Below are 16,677 nucleotides of genomic sequence, written 5' to 3' on the forward strand. Positions count from 1 at the left end.
CATGGTGTGGGTCTTATGGTGACAGACGGGCGATGCCTTAGGGGTAAAGGGGCAAGGTCCCATGGGTGAAACTAAATAACTGTCCTTAGACTCAGGGTGGTTTGGCCTTATGGCCAGAGCCAAAATGGCTGCCCTCTGACTCAGGGCTGTGTGGCCCAATGCCCAGAGTCCGTGCGGCCGCCCTCTCCATCCAGGGCTGTGTGGCCCAACGACCAGAGTCCGTGCGGCCACCCTCTCCGTCCAGGGCTGTGTGCCCCAACGACCAGAGTCCGTGCGGCCGCCCGCTCCGTCGGGGCTGTGTGCCCAACGACCAGAGTCCATGCGGCTGTCCTCTCCATCCAGGGCTGTGTGGCCCAACGACCAGAGTCCGTGCGGCCGCCCTCTCCGTCCAGGGCTGTGTGGCCCAACGACCAGAGTCCGTGCGCCCGCCCTCTCCGTCCAGGGCTGTGTGGCCCAACGACCAGAGTCCGTGCGGCCGCCCTCTCCGTCGGGGCTGTGTGGCCCAACGACCAGAGTCCGTGCGGCTGTCCTCTCTGTACAGGGCTGTGTGGCCCAACGACCAGAGTCCGTGCGGCTGCCCGCTCCGTTGGGGCTGTGTGGCCCAACGACCAGAGTCCGTGCGGCCGCCCTCTCCGTCGGGGCTGTGTGGCCCAACGACCAGAGTCAACGGCTGTGCAGTCTAGTGGCGCAATGGGGATGTGGGCAGCCACCCGAGGATGGATGGCAGCCAGGGCAGGGGGACCCAGACTCTCCTTATTCCCCCTTGCCCTAGCCCAGGGCCTTGTCCGTGGCCAATGTGTTTGCCGTTGAGTCAGTGGGGATCCAACCAGAACATGCTGACGTCACTCAGCATGACAATGGCTCGTTCACCCAGGTTACTTCAGAGGAGAAGTCTCTAGGCCACGGGCTGGGGGTCTCTGGGCTCCCGGCGTGGGAAACTCCCAGACACTCCGATCTCCCTTGGACGTCTGCAGGCACCCAGGGGTGCGGCTGGGTCTCGGCGCCTCGGGGCTTCAGCTGCTTCTGGACTGGAGCCTACAAGGTGCATCCTCCATTTTCGGCGCTCTGCCTAGCGTGAGCTGAGCTGCTCCCTTTCACACTGGTGCTCCAGTTGTAGCGTGTCCGGCAGGGCTGGGGAGGGGCTTGGCTTCCTCCGCCTAGACTGTGGGGTTATGTGGGGCTGGTACACCCCGGCACACGCTGCTCGGCCTCTTGTGTCTCCTCCTTCCCGTGCAACAGCTGCTTTGCCATCTCACAAGAGATGGGATCAGTGGTGGGCTCAGTTGGCTCCTGTTGGCCTCTAGATGTCTGGAAGAGGAGAAAGGGCAGGAGCACAAATTAGAAAAACAAAACCTTCAAGCAGGGTGGTTTTCCACTGCACAAAACCACCCCACTTTGCTAATGTTCATTTGCAACTTCCCGGAGAGCTGGCATTTCTTAACGAGAGCACCCAACCCCCGGCAACCGCCACTACCCTGTGGGCTGGCAATGGTTAAAGGGAGTCTGGGAGAATTTCTCCTCTCTCCGCCTGGCACTGATGTGTGAGGGAATCACATGTGAGAAGCTGTGTGAATGTCGGGCTCTGTGCGGTGGGGTGAGATGTCCTACATGGTGCCCAAAGGTGGGGTTGTCCTGGCTCTGCAGTGACTTCATTCCAGGGAGAGAGATGTCAGAGATCAGCTCCAGGGTGCTGCCCTGTAACAGAGGGTGGCAATGGGGCAGAAGTGGGGCAATGGTGCACTCAGGAAAGGAGCAGGGCTAAGGGGGCCCGAGCTGCAGCCTCTAAAGCCCCTGTGTGCTGCGTTCCAGCCGGGCCGGCTCTGCCTGGCTGGGGTGGGGGCGAGGAGGCTCCGCGCGCTGCTCTTCCTGTCCCCCCGCAGCCACGTCGCCGCGATGAGCACTGCACCGGGACCCTTGTCCTGGGGGCTGCTCTTGCCTGTCGGCTCTGCCCTCCCCCCGCGCGTCCCCCCGCAGCTCCCATGGGCCGGGAATCGTTAATCCGGCCCTGGACCTACTCCCCAGCCTGTTCCAATCCTGCTCTTGACTCCTGACTCCGGCTCCAACCCTTGGCTCCCCTCGGCTCGACCTCCACCACTCTGAGCACTGGGCCCCAGCGCCCCTGCTCCAACCACTGGGCCCAACCAGCCGTGCTTTGGCTTCTGACCCCAGCGATATGGAGGAGTCGTTCACCGCACTGCTTTCCATGTGTATGGCCCTGCCCTGGTCAGCGCTGGTTTTCATCTGCCATTGTGCTGCCCAGTCACATGGCTTGATTAGATCCTTTGAACTTCTTCAAAGTCTCCTCTAGGCTGATTAATCTGCATAATCTTGTGTCATCTGCCAATATCCACCTCGTTGTTCAGCCCCGGTTCCAAACATAAGAACATGAGAAAGGCCAGACTGGGTCAGAGCAAAGGTCCATCTAGCCCAGTATCCTGTCTTCCGACAGTGGCCACTGCCAGGTGCCCCAGAGGGAGTGAACAGACAGGAATCATCCAGTGCTCTATGCCCTGTCACCCATTCCTAGCTGCTGGCAAACAGAGGCTAGGGACACCAAAAAGTTGATAAGCGCCTGGTGTACGTACCATAGCAGGACAAAGAGCTCTTCTGTGTCGGTCCCGGTTCCCTAGTCAAATGCAGAACCCGACACGAGATTTACAAGCTTCTGCAACCATTTATAATGTCTGTTGAGGATGTACCACGTGGTCCTGTCAGATTTCAAAGGCACTTCCTGAAAAGCTGAAACCAAGAGGAAACGGGTTGAAAAGCCTCTGGTGCTGATGTGCCTGGTGCCTAGGAAATCTCCACTCCCGATGGCCATCGCCCGCTGCTATTAGCTCCCCAAGAGTCTAAGGGCACAAGAACAACAACTCCGCTCCTCCCAAAATAGCCCTGCACAGAGAGGAGACCCCATTCTTGTCACTTCCCCCTCCGCCGGCCTACACCCGTACACACACCCCTACACACAGATGGTTGGGGGCACTTGTTCTTTCGATGGAACAGGAAAGTGACAGCCGCAGCGACATGAAACCATCCAACATTTAGGCCGAGATCCACAAAGGGATTTAGGCTCCTAATGTCTACTGAAATCTTTTGTGGCCCTGTGCCTTCATTCCTCAAGAGGTCACAGGGAGAAGTGTTTCCCATGTGCCCTCATGGGATTTCCTATGAGCTGATGACCAATCTCGGAGGGAATCTCCCTGGCCTGCAATCACTCCATTACAGGGAGGGCAGGTGATAAGGGTAATTGTCATCATCATCATCATCCTTAATAACTACGGCTCTTTTCAATACTGTCAGGCCTTCCATTACAGACTTTCAGACCTTTATGAAGACACTTTCCCCACACAGCTTTAAGGCAACGTCTATACTAGGAGCTAGAGATGGAATTCCTCTGCTCCCATACACATATTGTGGTAGCTCGATGACGCTCGCATGACCATCCTTCTTCCTTAAACGCTGTCCTTAGACAGAGAGGGACCTGTGTCCACATTCAAACCTGTGTTCGGGCCCTGTGCTGCACCCCTGTACTTCCCACAGAGGCACAAACACACAGAGATATTTCCTTACCTTCATACAGGCGGGAGATGCCATCTTCATTCACTGTTTCAGACAACAAATCACAGTAATGGTGGATAGTATTTCCTAGACATACAATGAATACAACGGATCTCATTACTTTTCAAATCCTTCGCTGAAAACTGCTGAAGATGCAGCCATTTCCCCAAGACAGCCCTTCGGAAAATTAAATACATTTCTTACATCTGTTCACAAAGCACATTAGATAAAGCATCAGATGCCCAGCAGTTACTGAGAAGCTGATTTCTAAAGGAGACTGAATTCACATCAAACCAGCATGATGTGAATTCAATCTCCCCTAGGTGCAGCCAAAGAGCTGCTGTGGGCAGGGGAAGTTGGTGCAGTCGATATAGCTAAGTTGCTCCCTTCATCTTGGAATACATGTTAATTCTCTCTCTCTCACACACACACACCCCCCGTTTTAGGATTCTGGTGCTGTTGGAGGGAACAGAGCAGCTGTCTAGAAAAGGGCTTTGAAGGAAACATTTAAGAAAGCTGAAGTGAATTTGCTCTGCTTACCAATGAACAAGGCTGCAGAGTGTCGTATTGTTGTCTGTGAGCTTTCCAGGTAGTCTAGGGCCTGGAACAGGAATTTGGGGATGTGGCTCTTGTTGTTCTGCATCTGGAAAGAAAGAAGGAAGAAATGCACAATATACAAATGACACGTTCTCCCCACAGCGAATAGTCCAGGAAAGCCAAAGCATATAGCCAGGCCATGGCAACCGCCAATACGAACCCATACACCAGAGCAGCACCTCTCTGAAGTCACTGTTGTGTTCTCCAGAACCTCCGCTTTCATTTGAAAAGACAAAAGTTTGGAGGTCTGACAGTTGTGGAGGAAACTGTCAACAATGGGAACGGATTGTAACTCCTGCAGAAATGAACCAGCAGAGAGCCTGGAATAGCGTCTTGCAACCCGACCGAAGTGGATGGGTCCTCAGGCTGTGGGGTTAGAAAGGTCTCTCTCAAGTCCCCATTCACCCCTCTCAAGGCACAAGGAATTCACCTACCAGGCACTTCCCGACACTCTTCAAGAGCTGTGAGGAGCCATCCCAGGCCATGCTGCGGAACAGCCTCTTCAAATGAGCCCAGCCGAGAAACACTGCGCAGCGGAAGAGCGTCAGTTTACATCGCTGCAAGAGAAGGGGAGACCAAGAGGGTTCTCACTGAGAGAGGGATAGTGTGGGGGACACTGGACCTTCTCCACCCCTTGTGCTGTGTGCTGTGAGGATGGATGAGGCACGAGGCTCCAGCAGGGAGTGAAGCCGGGAGAAGACTCTGCTTGGGCAAGGGGCTCTGGTGATGACTGGAGTGGGGGCCCCAGGGGATTCTGGCTCTTTGCTCTGAAGGAAATAATGTCCGTGGCACTTACGAGTGTCACACTCTCCTCCTGGTCTGCAAGATGCAGCAGCAGCGGGAGCAAGCAGTGGATGATTTCCTGCTGCACGAGGGCTTTGTCCGGGTCCTGCACCCTGCTCACCACGTTGCCAAGCAGTGAAATGGCAGCTGAGCGCACACTGCCCCTCTCCTGGCAATGACACACAGGGGGTGGGGACGCCCGGTTAAAGCCAGGCAGTATCAGAGCAGAACGCGACAGAGTCATAATCCGCCCGCTGCTCCGGTTCCCCCGTGTGAACTGACTTGGGTGGGGGGAGCAGGGCGGACACCAGGCCAGCGCCATAGACATCTTGTGCAGGCCTGAGACCCTGGGCAGGACAGCGCAGCCCCAGGGTGTCGCAGAGGCAGTTTCTGTCTGGAGAGCCCAGAATCCCAGAACCCGAGAAGATTTGGGGAGAGGGAGGGAAGTCTGGTGGAGACTGGTCTGGGGAAGGGGAGAAGCCGCTGCTGGAGCCTTGCAGGGATTCGCTGCTACAAAACACAGCATTTCTTTTGCTCTTCGGTGCCCCCGAGAGCCGGGCCATTCCCGACCCACCTCTTTCCTGCTGAGAATCTCCACCTCTTTGGGGGCCTGTGTTCTCCAGACAGCTGGGCATCTGCCCAGGGCCAGGCCCCTCTCCCCCAGGCCAGGCTGCAGCAGGGGCTGGGAGCATGGCGCTGAGACTGAGCTTTGGCGAGAAGAGCTCTGACAGGGAGGTGGCTAAGCAGGACATTCCCCACCCATGGCGGGGGCGCTCCTTGGAGGCTCCATGGCAGGCCTGAGGGGCGGGAGCCAAGGAGATGGGGAGAGAGAGACAAGGGCATCAGAGACAGGTGGAGGGGGGGGAACGGGCTTCTCCTGGGGTTCCAAGTCTTACGTCATCAATGAAGGGGCGAAGGCTGACTGCAATGTCCTGGGAGATGGAGCCAAGCCCCTCCCTCTTGAGGAGATAGATGATGTCTTGAGCTTTGTGCATGGCCTCCTTGACACACCCTCCATCCCGGTCACAAAACCTGGCCACGGTTCCTGGCAGCTGGGCCTGTAACCATCTCACCTGCAGGAATGAAGAAGGCAACTCATTACTTTCCGGGGTGACAGCCTGGAGCACATGCTGGACCACTCCCGCCTAGGAGTAACCACGGATGGCAGAGCCCCCCAACGGGGCAGAAAGTCGTTCTCCTGTCACTCTGTGCCAGCTGCTCACTGTAACCTTTGTCGTTGCTCACCCCACCTCCCCCATTGCATCCCATCTGCAATCAGGGCTCAGCTCATGGGAGCAGGGAGCACGTCATGCCTTGATTTGCTCAGGAAAGCACCTCCACCATTTGAGGGCTGTGTGTTAAACAACAAGGTTTATGTGGGGATCTGGCTCTCGTTTCTGAGCTATTTGAGAGACATCGGCTTCCTTGGTCCCCTGGGCAATCCACGCCTCTTACCTTTTCTGGCTGGAACACAATACTGCCAAGGCCTCGTAGACTGAGCTTACATATGACGGGATTTGTGTCCTTGGTCCATTCCATGAGCTGCGCCCGGAGCTCTGATTTTGTCAGCCCTGTGTCAATGGAAGGACTCTGGAGAAACTGCAAAGAGGCAAATCAACATCAGGTTGAGGAACAGAGGTCTTCCTGTGGGGTCTCTTCCCTGGACAGTCGTCTTTACCAAAGGGCCACTTACTCCCACCCAAAGTCTCTGGTGCGTAGGGAGCCAGTTGCTGCTGTTTCAGTTGGTTCATTCCCAAAAGTTGGACTCATGCACAGCTCACAAATCAACCCCCAGGGAAAGGGGCATCTCCAGGCCTCATTGAGCGCCATGCAGAGACCCCTGGGACAGAAGAAAAGCAGAACCTCAGGAAAAGGTGAGGAGAGAAGCATGGTCTTGGGGCACTGGAGAAACCTCTCCTCTTGTCCCATAATCCCATCGAGGCACATCCAGCCAGGAGCAATCTCACCCTGTCTCTCCCTCCCTCTCTTTGCCATGCCCCACAACCATCCTTGTGCAGAGAGGACCTAGCTGGCGCTAAGGCTGCTGAGCTGCTGACAATGTGCCCCAGAGCTTACTGGCCTGAGCTGCTCTCCAGAAAGCGCCCTTGTGCCTATCAACTAATGTATCTCACCTCAATACAGAAAGCCATGGCAATTGTTCTCTGCTCCTCCTCCCTCTCACTCTGGATGATGGTGATTGCCTCTCTGAAAACTGCAGGGAGTTGAGGGTTCTCACACTCGATCATGGCTCTGGAACATGGAACAGAAAGTCCCTTGTGATTTTCAAGGGGGAGAGAGAGTTCCTCTCCAGTTGCTGGGCTGAGCTGGCAGCCTGGAACAGAGGAATATTTCACACGGAAATCCCATTCCCAAGAGAGACCCAGTGAGGAGGAAACTTTGGGCTCCTACCTTGCAATCAGGCCAACACCCTGTGAGTAGTAATATCGGGAGGCTATCGTGTCCCAACCCTGCTGAAACTGGATGATGGCAAATTCCTTCCAGTAGCCGGGCATGGAGAAAAGAGTCTTCACAGCCTCCACTGACGTGCTAAAGAGGAGAAAATACCAGTCTCAGGCAACGAGATCAGCCCCAGGCATGCCAAATCTGCACGAGCCCTGGGAAACACAGCGTGGTCAGCAGTAGCTAGCCTCTCCGAGGATAGATCCAGAGTGATATCATGGTGCTTCCCTGCCCAATGGGCCCTGTCTACACTGCAGTTTCATTGAGTTTCTAACCAATTAGTGACAATGTAGCTTCTTAAGATGATTGGTGTCATCACTCCCTATGGCTGAATACTTGACTCTTTACTGTGACAGGTAACAGGACTCAAGCTGGCATGTGGGGTCGGGTCCTTAGTTGGTGTAAGCGAGCAAAGCGATGTCAGTTTACACCACCTGAGGTGTCTTCCGGCGCTCTGGTTTTCCCGTGTAGATGGAAGCCCCTCACTGTGCCCACAGAGCCAGATGAACGGGTCCCTCTTCCTCCTGCCTGCCTGTGAGGCTGAGATCCTGCAGGGCCTGGCCCCATGTGCTCCCAGTGTGGCACTGTCTGCGTTCGGGGACGGAGGCCCCCAGATTTGCTCAGCAGACAGTGATGAAAGCACTGACCCTTTGGCGGGTGGCACAGATGGATGGATGCACAAACATGGCTGCTGCCTGAGTGTGTGGGGAAAGCAGCTGGCCTGTGGACGGCGTCAGATGAGCGAGTGTGACTCACAAGAACACACGGCTCTCAACCCTTTTCCCTCAAGAGAGACCTGCACCCAACTGAGCCTGGGCCAACGACAGCACCCGAACCACCGATGGCCATGAACGGACCCCAGGTGTTTAGCAGAACAAATCTGTTCTTCCTTTTCCTTTCAGTCATTACCTTAGGAGACTGAGGCAGCTGGATCCCTCCTCGGGGCTGGATGTCTCGCTGGCCATGTAGGTCCCTGGCAAGCGCAGATCCATCACATACTGCACTTGCCTGACGCAGAGGATGAGCAGCTGGGGATACATTTCCAGGATGGCTTCTCGGTATCCCCATAGGAAAAGGACCTCGTAAATGGTCTTCATGGCCTGGAGGGGGGAAAGAATTTCACTCAACTATCCCAATCTGCCCCCTGCCCCCATTGCCATTTGCGACTGTCCTTTTGTCATGTCTCATTTCCTCTCCAGCGTGTTACAAAAGAGGATTGGCTCCTGAGAGGGGAGGAGACATTTGGAAGCTCCTAAACCTTCCCCCATTGCTGGAACAGAAGCAGGATGGAACCCTATGGAAAGATCAGAAGAGTCTGGGTGACGTTATTCCCCGTTATTTCTCTTAATGGTGCAGACCCTGCGCTTTGGCTTTCCAGCCATGACTGGACGGGCTGAAATCATCCTGAGGAGATGCGTTCTCATAGGCCCAGTGTTTCTGGCCCAGTCCAACGTACTGGACATCTCAAGATCCCATGCTGGGAAGGTTTCTAGCCACAGTTTACAAAGCCAGAAACCTGGATACTTCCAAGAGACGCCCGAACTGCACCTGCTCACTAAAGGGCCATCTAAAGCAGAAGACGACGGAGTCAGGGTACCAGCAGAGAAACCACTTAAGATCTGTAACTTTTACCTGGGGGAAACTTTATTTACACCTCTTTGGTTTGATTGGAGGTGGCCAGGACACACGAAGGTCTGATCTACACGACAGAGTTAGGTCAACACAAGGCCACTTGCCCAGCATCACCCTAACTATGGAATTTCCTTCCCATTGGCAGAACTGCCCCTGGGGGCCAAGTTCATAACTCCACGTCCACAAGGGGCAGAGAGTCCAAGTCAATGCAGTTCGGTCGATGCAGTGTCAGCGTGGACACCGCGTCGTTTACGTCAACTGACCCTCAGGAGCCTCCCCGCAATGCCCCACCCTGACCGAGGAATCGCGACAAGCGCTTCTGCTGAGAACGTGCGCTGCTGGCACCAGGGCTGGCTACAGCTTTTTGGCGGCCCCAAGCGGAGAAGAGAAAGAAAAGAAAAACCCGATTGAGCTGCCCCCGAAGTGGCGCTGAAGAGGAAGAGAGGGAATGAAGGACCCGCTGACGAATTACCGCCAAAGACCCGGACGTGCCGCCCCAACTTTCTATTGGCTGCCCCAGGTCCCTGCTTCCTTTGCTGGCACCCGGAGCCGGCCCTGGCTGACACAAGCAGCAAAGTGCAGCCCCACCCAAGGGATGGGCTTGCTGTGGCGGCTGTGAGCCGAGGGAGGTTAGGTCAGCTGAGCTGTGTAGTGGAGCTGTGGCCTGAAGCTCAGAAGGGGCGAAGCTCACACACAGACACACACACCCACACAAAGATGCACCATCCTCCCTGCGGTGGTGCGTTCGCAAAGTGACATCTCAAATCTCACTTACAGCCAGGGACACATAGCCGCTCTTCTCCTCCCGGCGTCTCTGCTGGAGCTTGTCCAGCAGCTGCCGCAGCACCTCCCTGGTGAGCTGGGGTTCTTCACCCAAGGCCTTCCACAGCTCAAGGGCACATCTGCAGAGTCCGAAACAGAAGTCAGACCTTCCCTGCCTGGCCACCTCTCGCCCTCCCCAGGGAGAGGCTTGCAATGTAGGCCTGAAAGGCATCTCTCAGTGGAAACACCGATTGGTGTGGGGAGGCTGAGGCTGGGCAAGTCCCTTCAGAGAATGTTGTATTTATTCAACGCTGAGGCTGAGGCTCGGCAAGAAATTCAATTTCTTTCATGCTGCTCTTCAATTTGCTCTCCCATGTGACACAGATTTGTCTCTGGGCAGTGCAGAACAGCATTGCAGAAGATGCCGAGGAAAGCCGGAGTTGTGACCTCTGGCTAGGGTCCAAGTTGGGTTTCACGGCCCCTAGGGACATGGGGATTGTGTTCCAAACACCTCAGATGGATGACTCTGCAAAGTGACCAGCAATAACCAGCAGGACTCAGAGTTTCCAACATATTGAGATGAAAAGAGGCACTCACCCCTCTCAGAGCTATTATTGCCGGCTGTCTGCAGACTCAGGCAGGCTGCACTGCATTTACGCTCTGGTGATGTGTGGATGATTTTTTGTCTTTTTTGCAACAATAAGCCCTGGAAATTTCTGTCTTCAGAGATTTACCTCTGCTGCACAGCTCCAGAAGAATGAGTGTATTTTTTGACCTATTCCTCAGCCATGGAATAACTAGGGATCTGACGACAGGTAACAATCCTGCCCTGGTCTGCAGAGGATAGACAGATGGGCCTCATGGGCCATTTCCGTCTCTGTCTTCTCTCATGCACTAAGGAGCAGCCAGACTTCATGAGCGAGGGATGTTGAGTGAGCCCCAAAGTCATTTATTGGCCCTGTACTGGATCTGAGAGGAAGTGGGTGACCCATAGAAATCAGGACAATGCTGGAATTCTCCAGAAAACTGGCACGTCTCCATCCCAGGGAGTGCAGGAGCAGGGGTTGGCTCCTCAGCGGCTGGGCCTGGCCATCTCCTCTTAGTAAGCATGGACAGCTCTCTGCACAGCAGGAAACTCCCTCCAACTGTGTGAGCCCCACGGACCCTTCCCGGCCTGTGGCCTGTCAGTGGGAGCAGGAAGAGAAATAACAGACTGAGGTGATAACAGAGCAGCTCCCTACCTGTGCGATGACAGCGTGTGAGCCACACAGGTCAGAACCACGTCCTGGGGGTGGGAGCGAGCCAGCAAGGCCGTGGCCCTCAGCGCTGCTTTTCTGGCTCTGGGATCACAAACGTTGTCGAGCCAGATTAAGATCCCTCCCACGATGTCTCCAACCTGGAAGAATGCCAGGAAGTTGAGGGATGGATTAATCAAAGAGTGGCCTCCTCCCAGAGAATCCCTCCTGGCAGCCCTGCAAGCCGCCTCTGACCTCAGTTTCCCATCTTGGCTCCTCCCTAATCTGAAGAAAGAGGCTTTGACAAGTCCAGGAACCCCAGTCTTCCGGAGGTCTGGTTTAGCACCTTAAAGCTCAGAAACACACACAAAAGCCTTCCCCAAAACCTAACAGGGGGCACAGCCCAAACTCCCCTGATGTCCCAGGGCCTTCCCTGCCATGGCAAACTGCTCTCAGCCCTGCTCTCAAAGGCTTCCCTGCAGGAGCCTTTCCTCAGTCTCTGCAGCTTCCTGTTGCTCTTTCTAGCACAATCAGTTCCTCCAGACCAGGGGTCTCAACCTAGTTTCCATTGTGGGCCACATCCAATCCTACCTGTTTGGCCCTGAGGATGTCCCATGGGGCGCAGCTCTGTGCTGATTGGGCCACAGGTTGAGAACCACTGCTCCAGACCCCAGAGCCCATCCTAGAGATGGCAGGCCGGGCTGGTTGGATGGGGCGAGCCAGCTCCAGGCCCCAGCCCTAAGGAGAACCTCTGTGCTGAGGGATTGTAAAACCTGCCCTAACAAATCTTAAAGCCGGCTCTCTCCCCTCGGGCTCAGGCTCTGGCACCAAGAACAGCAGTGTAGACGTGGTGACTTGGGCTGGAGCCCAGGCTCTGACGCTCCCCTCCTCCCTGGGCTTCAGAGATCAAAGTCCAGCCCAAGCCCAGAAGAGTCTGCATTCCTCTTTTGGCCCCACAGTGCCAGCCCTGGGAGCCCAAGTCCATAGGGCCAGGAGGCTTTCAGGCTCCTGCTGCAGAGTTTGCAGCACAGGCTAGACAGACCCTAGAGGGACAAGCCCCCCCGAGGGCTCTTCCATGAGGAATTGGTCATGGCTCTTGCCTCTCTCGAACAAGGAGCAGGAGTTACAGCCCTGGGTGGGGGATTCTGGTGACCTGTTCTGCTAGCGGGGTGGGAAACGGGATCAGAGCTTGGGAGAGACAGAGAGAGACGTGCAAAGCCAAATTCTTCCTGATACTTCAGCTGGAAAACAAGGCCCTGCAGCATGTCTGAGGAAACCATGTCTGCTCCTGGAGCCTAATGTGGAGGCTCGTCAGCAGACTAGGTGAGTGCTGCCTTGCCAGGGCTGGGGCTGTCACACACCTTCAGTGTGGCTGGGCGTCCTCAGGGAAGTGTCAGAGCTCCTTCGGGCAGAGAACACTTCAAAACCTGACGCCGCGGATCCCCGCGGCCAAGCGCTGACTGGCAAGGGCCTGAGCCAACCTTCAAAGCACCATGCCAGTGTGTCCCAGGAACGGTATCCTAGGAGAGGCGATTCTCCCGTCCCCCACTCTGCCCAGCATCCCCCTGCCCCACTGCGGGCGTCTCTTACTCTCTCCATCTTGTCTCCGTGGAGAGATACGATGGCCCTCAGCTCTTCCTCTGCGGCTCTAAATGTCTGCAGGGTGGGTGTTGTCAGACCCTGCACGGCTGTCATCAGCAGGGCGTGGAGCGGGTCTGAGGAAGGGTGCTCCCCGAGGGTCTGCAATGAACAGGGACAAAGCCTGTGGGGACTGAGTTTTTCCCTCGGGCAGCTGCCCTGGAACAGTCTGTCCCCGGGGGAGGCTGCCAGCGCCGAGGGAGCCTGGAGACTCCGGCTGAGCCCGTTTCTTAAAAAGCCTCCCCAGATGCCAAGGTTTCCTCAGCCTTTCGTCCACGCTCTGTCCCCCTCTCCTGAGAAGAGACGGGAGGTTCTCGGGCAGTGCGGGGACCCCAAGGGCCACCCCATTTCCTCCCTCTCTAGCCCCTCCTCCCAGGACGCCCAGCTGTTGCTGAGAAAGCCTCAATGTCCTGCAAAGCCCATTCGAGTTGCTCCTTGAGTGTCGCCGAGGGGTCACTGGAGAACCTGCCCCATGTCCCATCCCACCCCGAGCGCCTGAGGAGATTGGCTCAGCAACTCTGGCAGCCCACAGTGTCTGCGAGGAAAGGAGTGAGAATAGGGCCCAAAGGGAAACGCCCTCTTCCTTCCCCACCCCGCAGCGTGAGGCGCTGCCAGAAAACAGGCAGGAATCGCTGGCAGGAGAGAAAGTAGCTGAGACTGAAGGAGCGAGTCTGCCTAGCTGAGGAGAACCCCAAACCGTGGGCCTCCGGGGCCAGGCTCCTGTGGATCAGAACTCACTGGGCACAATGTTACTCCTGGGGGCCCGGTTCCAGGGTCACCTCAACCCAGGGCCTGGGGTGCTGGAGGCCTTTGCCCTGGTGTCCCAGGGCAGCCCCTGGGGATTGCTGCGGCTGGCCGGCATGGCGCTGGATTAGCACCGTCTGTCCTGGATACCCGCAGCTGAGGACGCAGCAGAGCACACCGGAGTGGCCGACTCACCTCCACACTACAGCCCCCGGGCACCTCAGAAGCTCCCAGAATTGCAGACTTTTGTACACGCTGCAGGGTGCTCTGTCACTGACAGCAAGAGTCACAAGGGCATCGAGGTGCCTTTGTAACTCGGACGGAGCCCAGATGTTGGCAGGCGGGATCGAACCTGGGATCTCAATGCAGGAGCCCCTACCACATGAGCTAAAACCCGTGCGGCTGTTAGCTCAGGCTGGAGAGCAGACTCATCGGTTCTGTCTCGAAGTGGTCCTGGTGCCACGAGATGGGCCAGAACCCCACAGCCAGGAGATATGCGGGTCACCCCGACAAGGGCAGGGATGGGCCTGGTCTGACTTTCAGCCGTGCCTGTGGGCCATGGGAAGTGCCTCAGAATCAGGCACCTGAGCCAGGCACGTCTGCCAATCCCACGAAGCACCCCTGGGCTTCTTGAGGTGCCTAAACCCCCTTGTCAAACTGGGCCTCCTTCGACAACCCAGAGAAACTCGTAAAGACTGGCTGGAGTTGATCACACTTCAAGAATGTTCCTTTTCAGCCCCCTGAGCAAGGGGCAGGTCGTTCTCCTGTCAGAGATCCCAGCTCCGGGAGATATGAACACACACAGCAAGGGGTGCTTTCCATGAGCACAGCCACACAGCCTCATTACCATCGTCCTAGGGGAGACGCTCGTTAATGAGGAGACGGGAGCGCGCTCTTCTTCCTGCTCTTCTGGGCTCCCTTTTTCCCACTTCTCCTTCGTCTCCGACGGCTCCTTCTTCATCCCTGCAGCAGAAAGAAACATCCTTAACATTTTACTTTTCCATGTCTTCTCCCTGGTTTCCAGAGGGTGGAAGCTGGGCACAGAGCCCTGAAGCGAATTGCCCTGGCTCAGACTGAAGGTTGTTGGCAGAGCTGAGCAGAGAACTCCAATCTCCTGACTCTTAGCTGGGGGCTTTTACCAAACAAGGCTTCCTCTTACCTAGGGGCCAGTTTCTTTTCTATTCTACTCTTCCCCTCCCCTTGCCCACCTTTCCCGTCAGTGACGGGCAACAGGCCTTATTTTGTATTTAACCCCCCAAGAAGCAATGACTCAGCTCTGGTACGGTTCCCAGCTGTGACCTGCTGAGACCTCGGGAGCATTTTCCTGATGAAAGGGACCCAATCCAGGAGAAAAGAAATGATTTCCTATAGCGTCCAGCCTCTCTGTTCAGCTCTCCCCACCTCAGCGATGGACCTCTGCCACCCTCTCCAAGAGGATCCGGCACTAAATGGATGCCAGAGTCTGAGGTACCCATCACTGTCCCATGAGACGGCCCTGATGTGGAAGTGTAAGGGGACTGTTGGCCCCTTACTCAAACGCAGTGGGGTTTTTGGTTGGCTAGGTCCCAGTCCCAAAAGGAAGGGGAAGGGTGGATGGGAAACCAGGACTCTGATACTGACAGTCCTCAGGGGCCATGGGGAGAGGCCAGTGCTCCAGGTCAGCCTGATTGACAGGGCGGGCAGGCTAATGACGGAGTCAGGGGGTCAGAAAGGTCCCCGTCCTCCACGTGAGCTGGAATTGCCTGGTTCAGGCAGCGTGGGGCCGAGCTAAGGAGAGAGCAGGGGCCCGAGCTGAGCTGGGGAGCAGAGGCAGGCCAGCCAGCGGGGCAGAGAGACAGCCCAGGGAGAGCAGACCCTGGGCTGGGAGCAGGGCTGCAGCCACAGAGCCAGCGGGGCCGGAGAAGCAGCCCCGGGGGCTGGAGGCAGAGCAGCAGCATCCGTGCTGAGGCAGGGTGGAGCCGGAGCTCGAACAGTGGGGCTGGGGCTGGGGCTGGAGCAGTCTGGAGCTGGGTGCGGAGAGTAACTGGGGCCAGCCAAGGGGGGACCCTGGCAAAGGGCCCAGCGCAGAGAGACACCCCCAGTCGAGGGTCCTTGCAGGCCAGTCTGGGAGGGGGATCTGAAGCCGGCGGGAAGGAGGGTCCCACTCCCCAAAGCCCGGAGGGGTGTAGTCACCACCAGAGCAAGTGTCCGACCGGCTGCATCCCTGCAGCACAGCCAGGGCCGGAGAAGGGGCCTGGGACCTACAAGGAACCAACTGTGAACGGCCCTGACGTTCCAGAGACATGGTTTGTGACGTTCCCTGCCACAGAGCGGGGTGATGTCTTTTCCTTTCATCTTTCCCATTTTTCCTTATTCTTTTTTACATTAATTGCTGATTAAATAAACTGTATTTGCTTTAAATCGTATGAAATGATCAGTGGGTCTGGGAAGCGCTCAGTGCAGAGAGAGTACCCCGGAGTGGGGACACCCTAGCCCCTGTCCTAGGTAGCCACAGCAAGGTTGGGGGTCGAGCCCCCCCAGGAATCCTGGGCCCAGCCTTGTTGGGGTTACGAGGACTTTGCCAGACAGGAGAGTGGAAGGGGAGTCCTCCAGGGCAGGGAGGCCTCTGGGGAAAGGAAGTGGGAGCGAGGACTCAGATCCTTCCTCTAGCCCATTTCACCGGAGTAGTGCAGAAGCCAGGAAAGTTCCCCACAATAGCGGGACCGTTCCCCTGCTTCCATAAGGCTTGTAGAGTGACTGGTGTGAGGATTCCTCACATGCTCCTTGCTAATCATGTGGTTTGTATTCTCACCTGTAAGATCCAGTTCAACTTTGTCTTGCTTCTCCTGCAGCTTCTCCTCCTCTGACGCCACCTGGTTCTTGGCTGCTTTCTTCTTCTTCTTCTTCTTCTTCTCCTTCTTCAGGGAAAAGCACGTCCACCTTCTTGGAGAGGAAACTGTTCTCTCCTCATCGCTATCTGCCATCGAGTTGTCAGACTGGCTACAGACACAGAGTCTTTTCATGCCTGATAGGATCTTCCACGAGCATTTGCTTCTCGTGGGCTTCTCTGGCAAGGCCTGTTCTTGCTGGCTGATGGCAGAGCATTCCTCCATGGCTGCCGGTTGGACGAACACCGTGTGCACATGGCTCTCTCTGTGCTCTCGAGAGGTGAGTCTTTGAAAAAAGGAACGAAGCCTGGAATAGAAAGATGGAGGAAATGGGTTTTTCTGTCCTACTCTAAAGGAAGGGAATTAGTCTGCCCAGGATTCCCAGATCCAAGAGAGTGGTC

Source organism: Eretmochelys imbricata, chromosome 11 (genome assembly GCF_965152235.1).
Source record: "Eretmochelys imbricata isolate rEreImb1 chromosome 11, rEreImb1.hap1, whole genome shotgun sequence".
NCBI lineage: Eukaryota > Metazoa > Chordata > Testudines > Cheloniidae > Eretmochelys > Eretmochelys imbricata.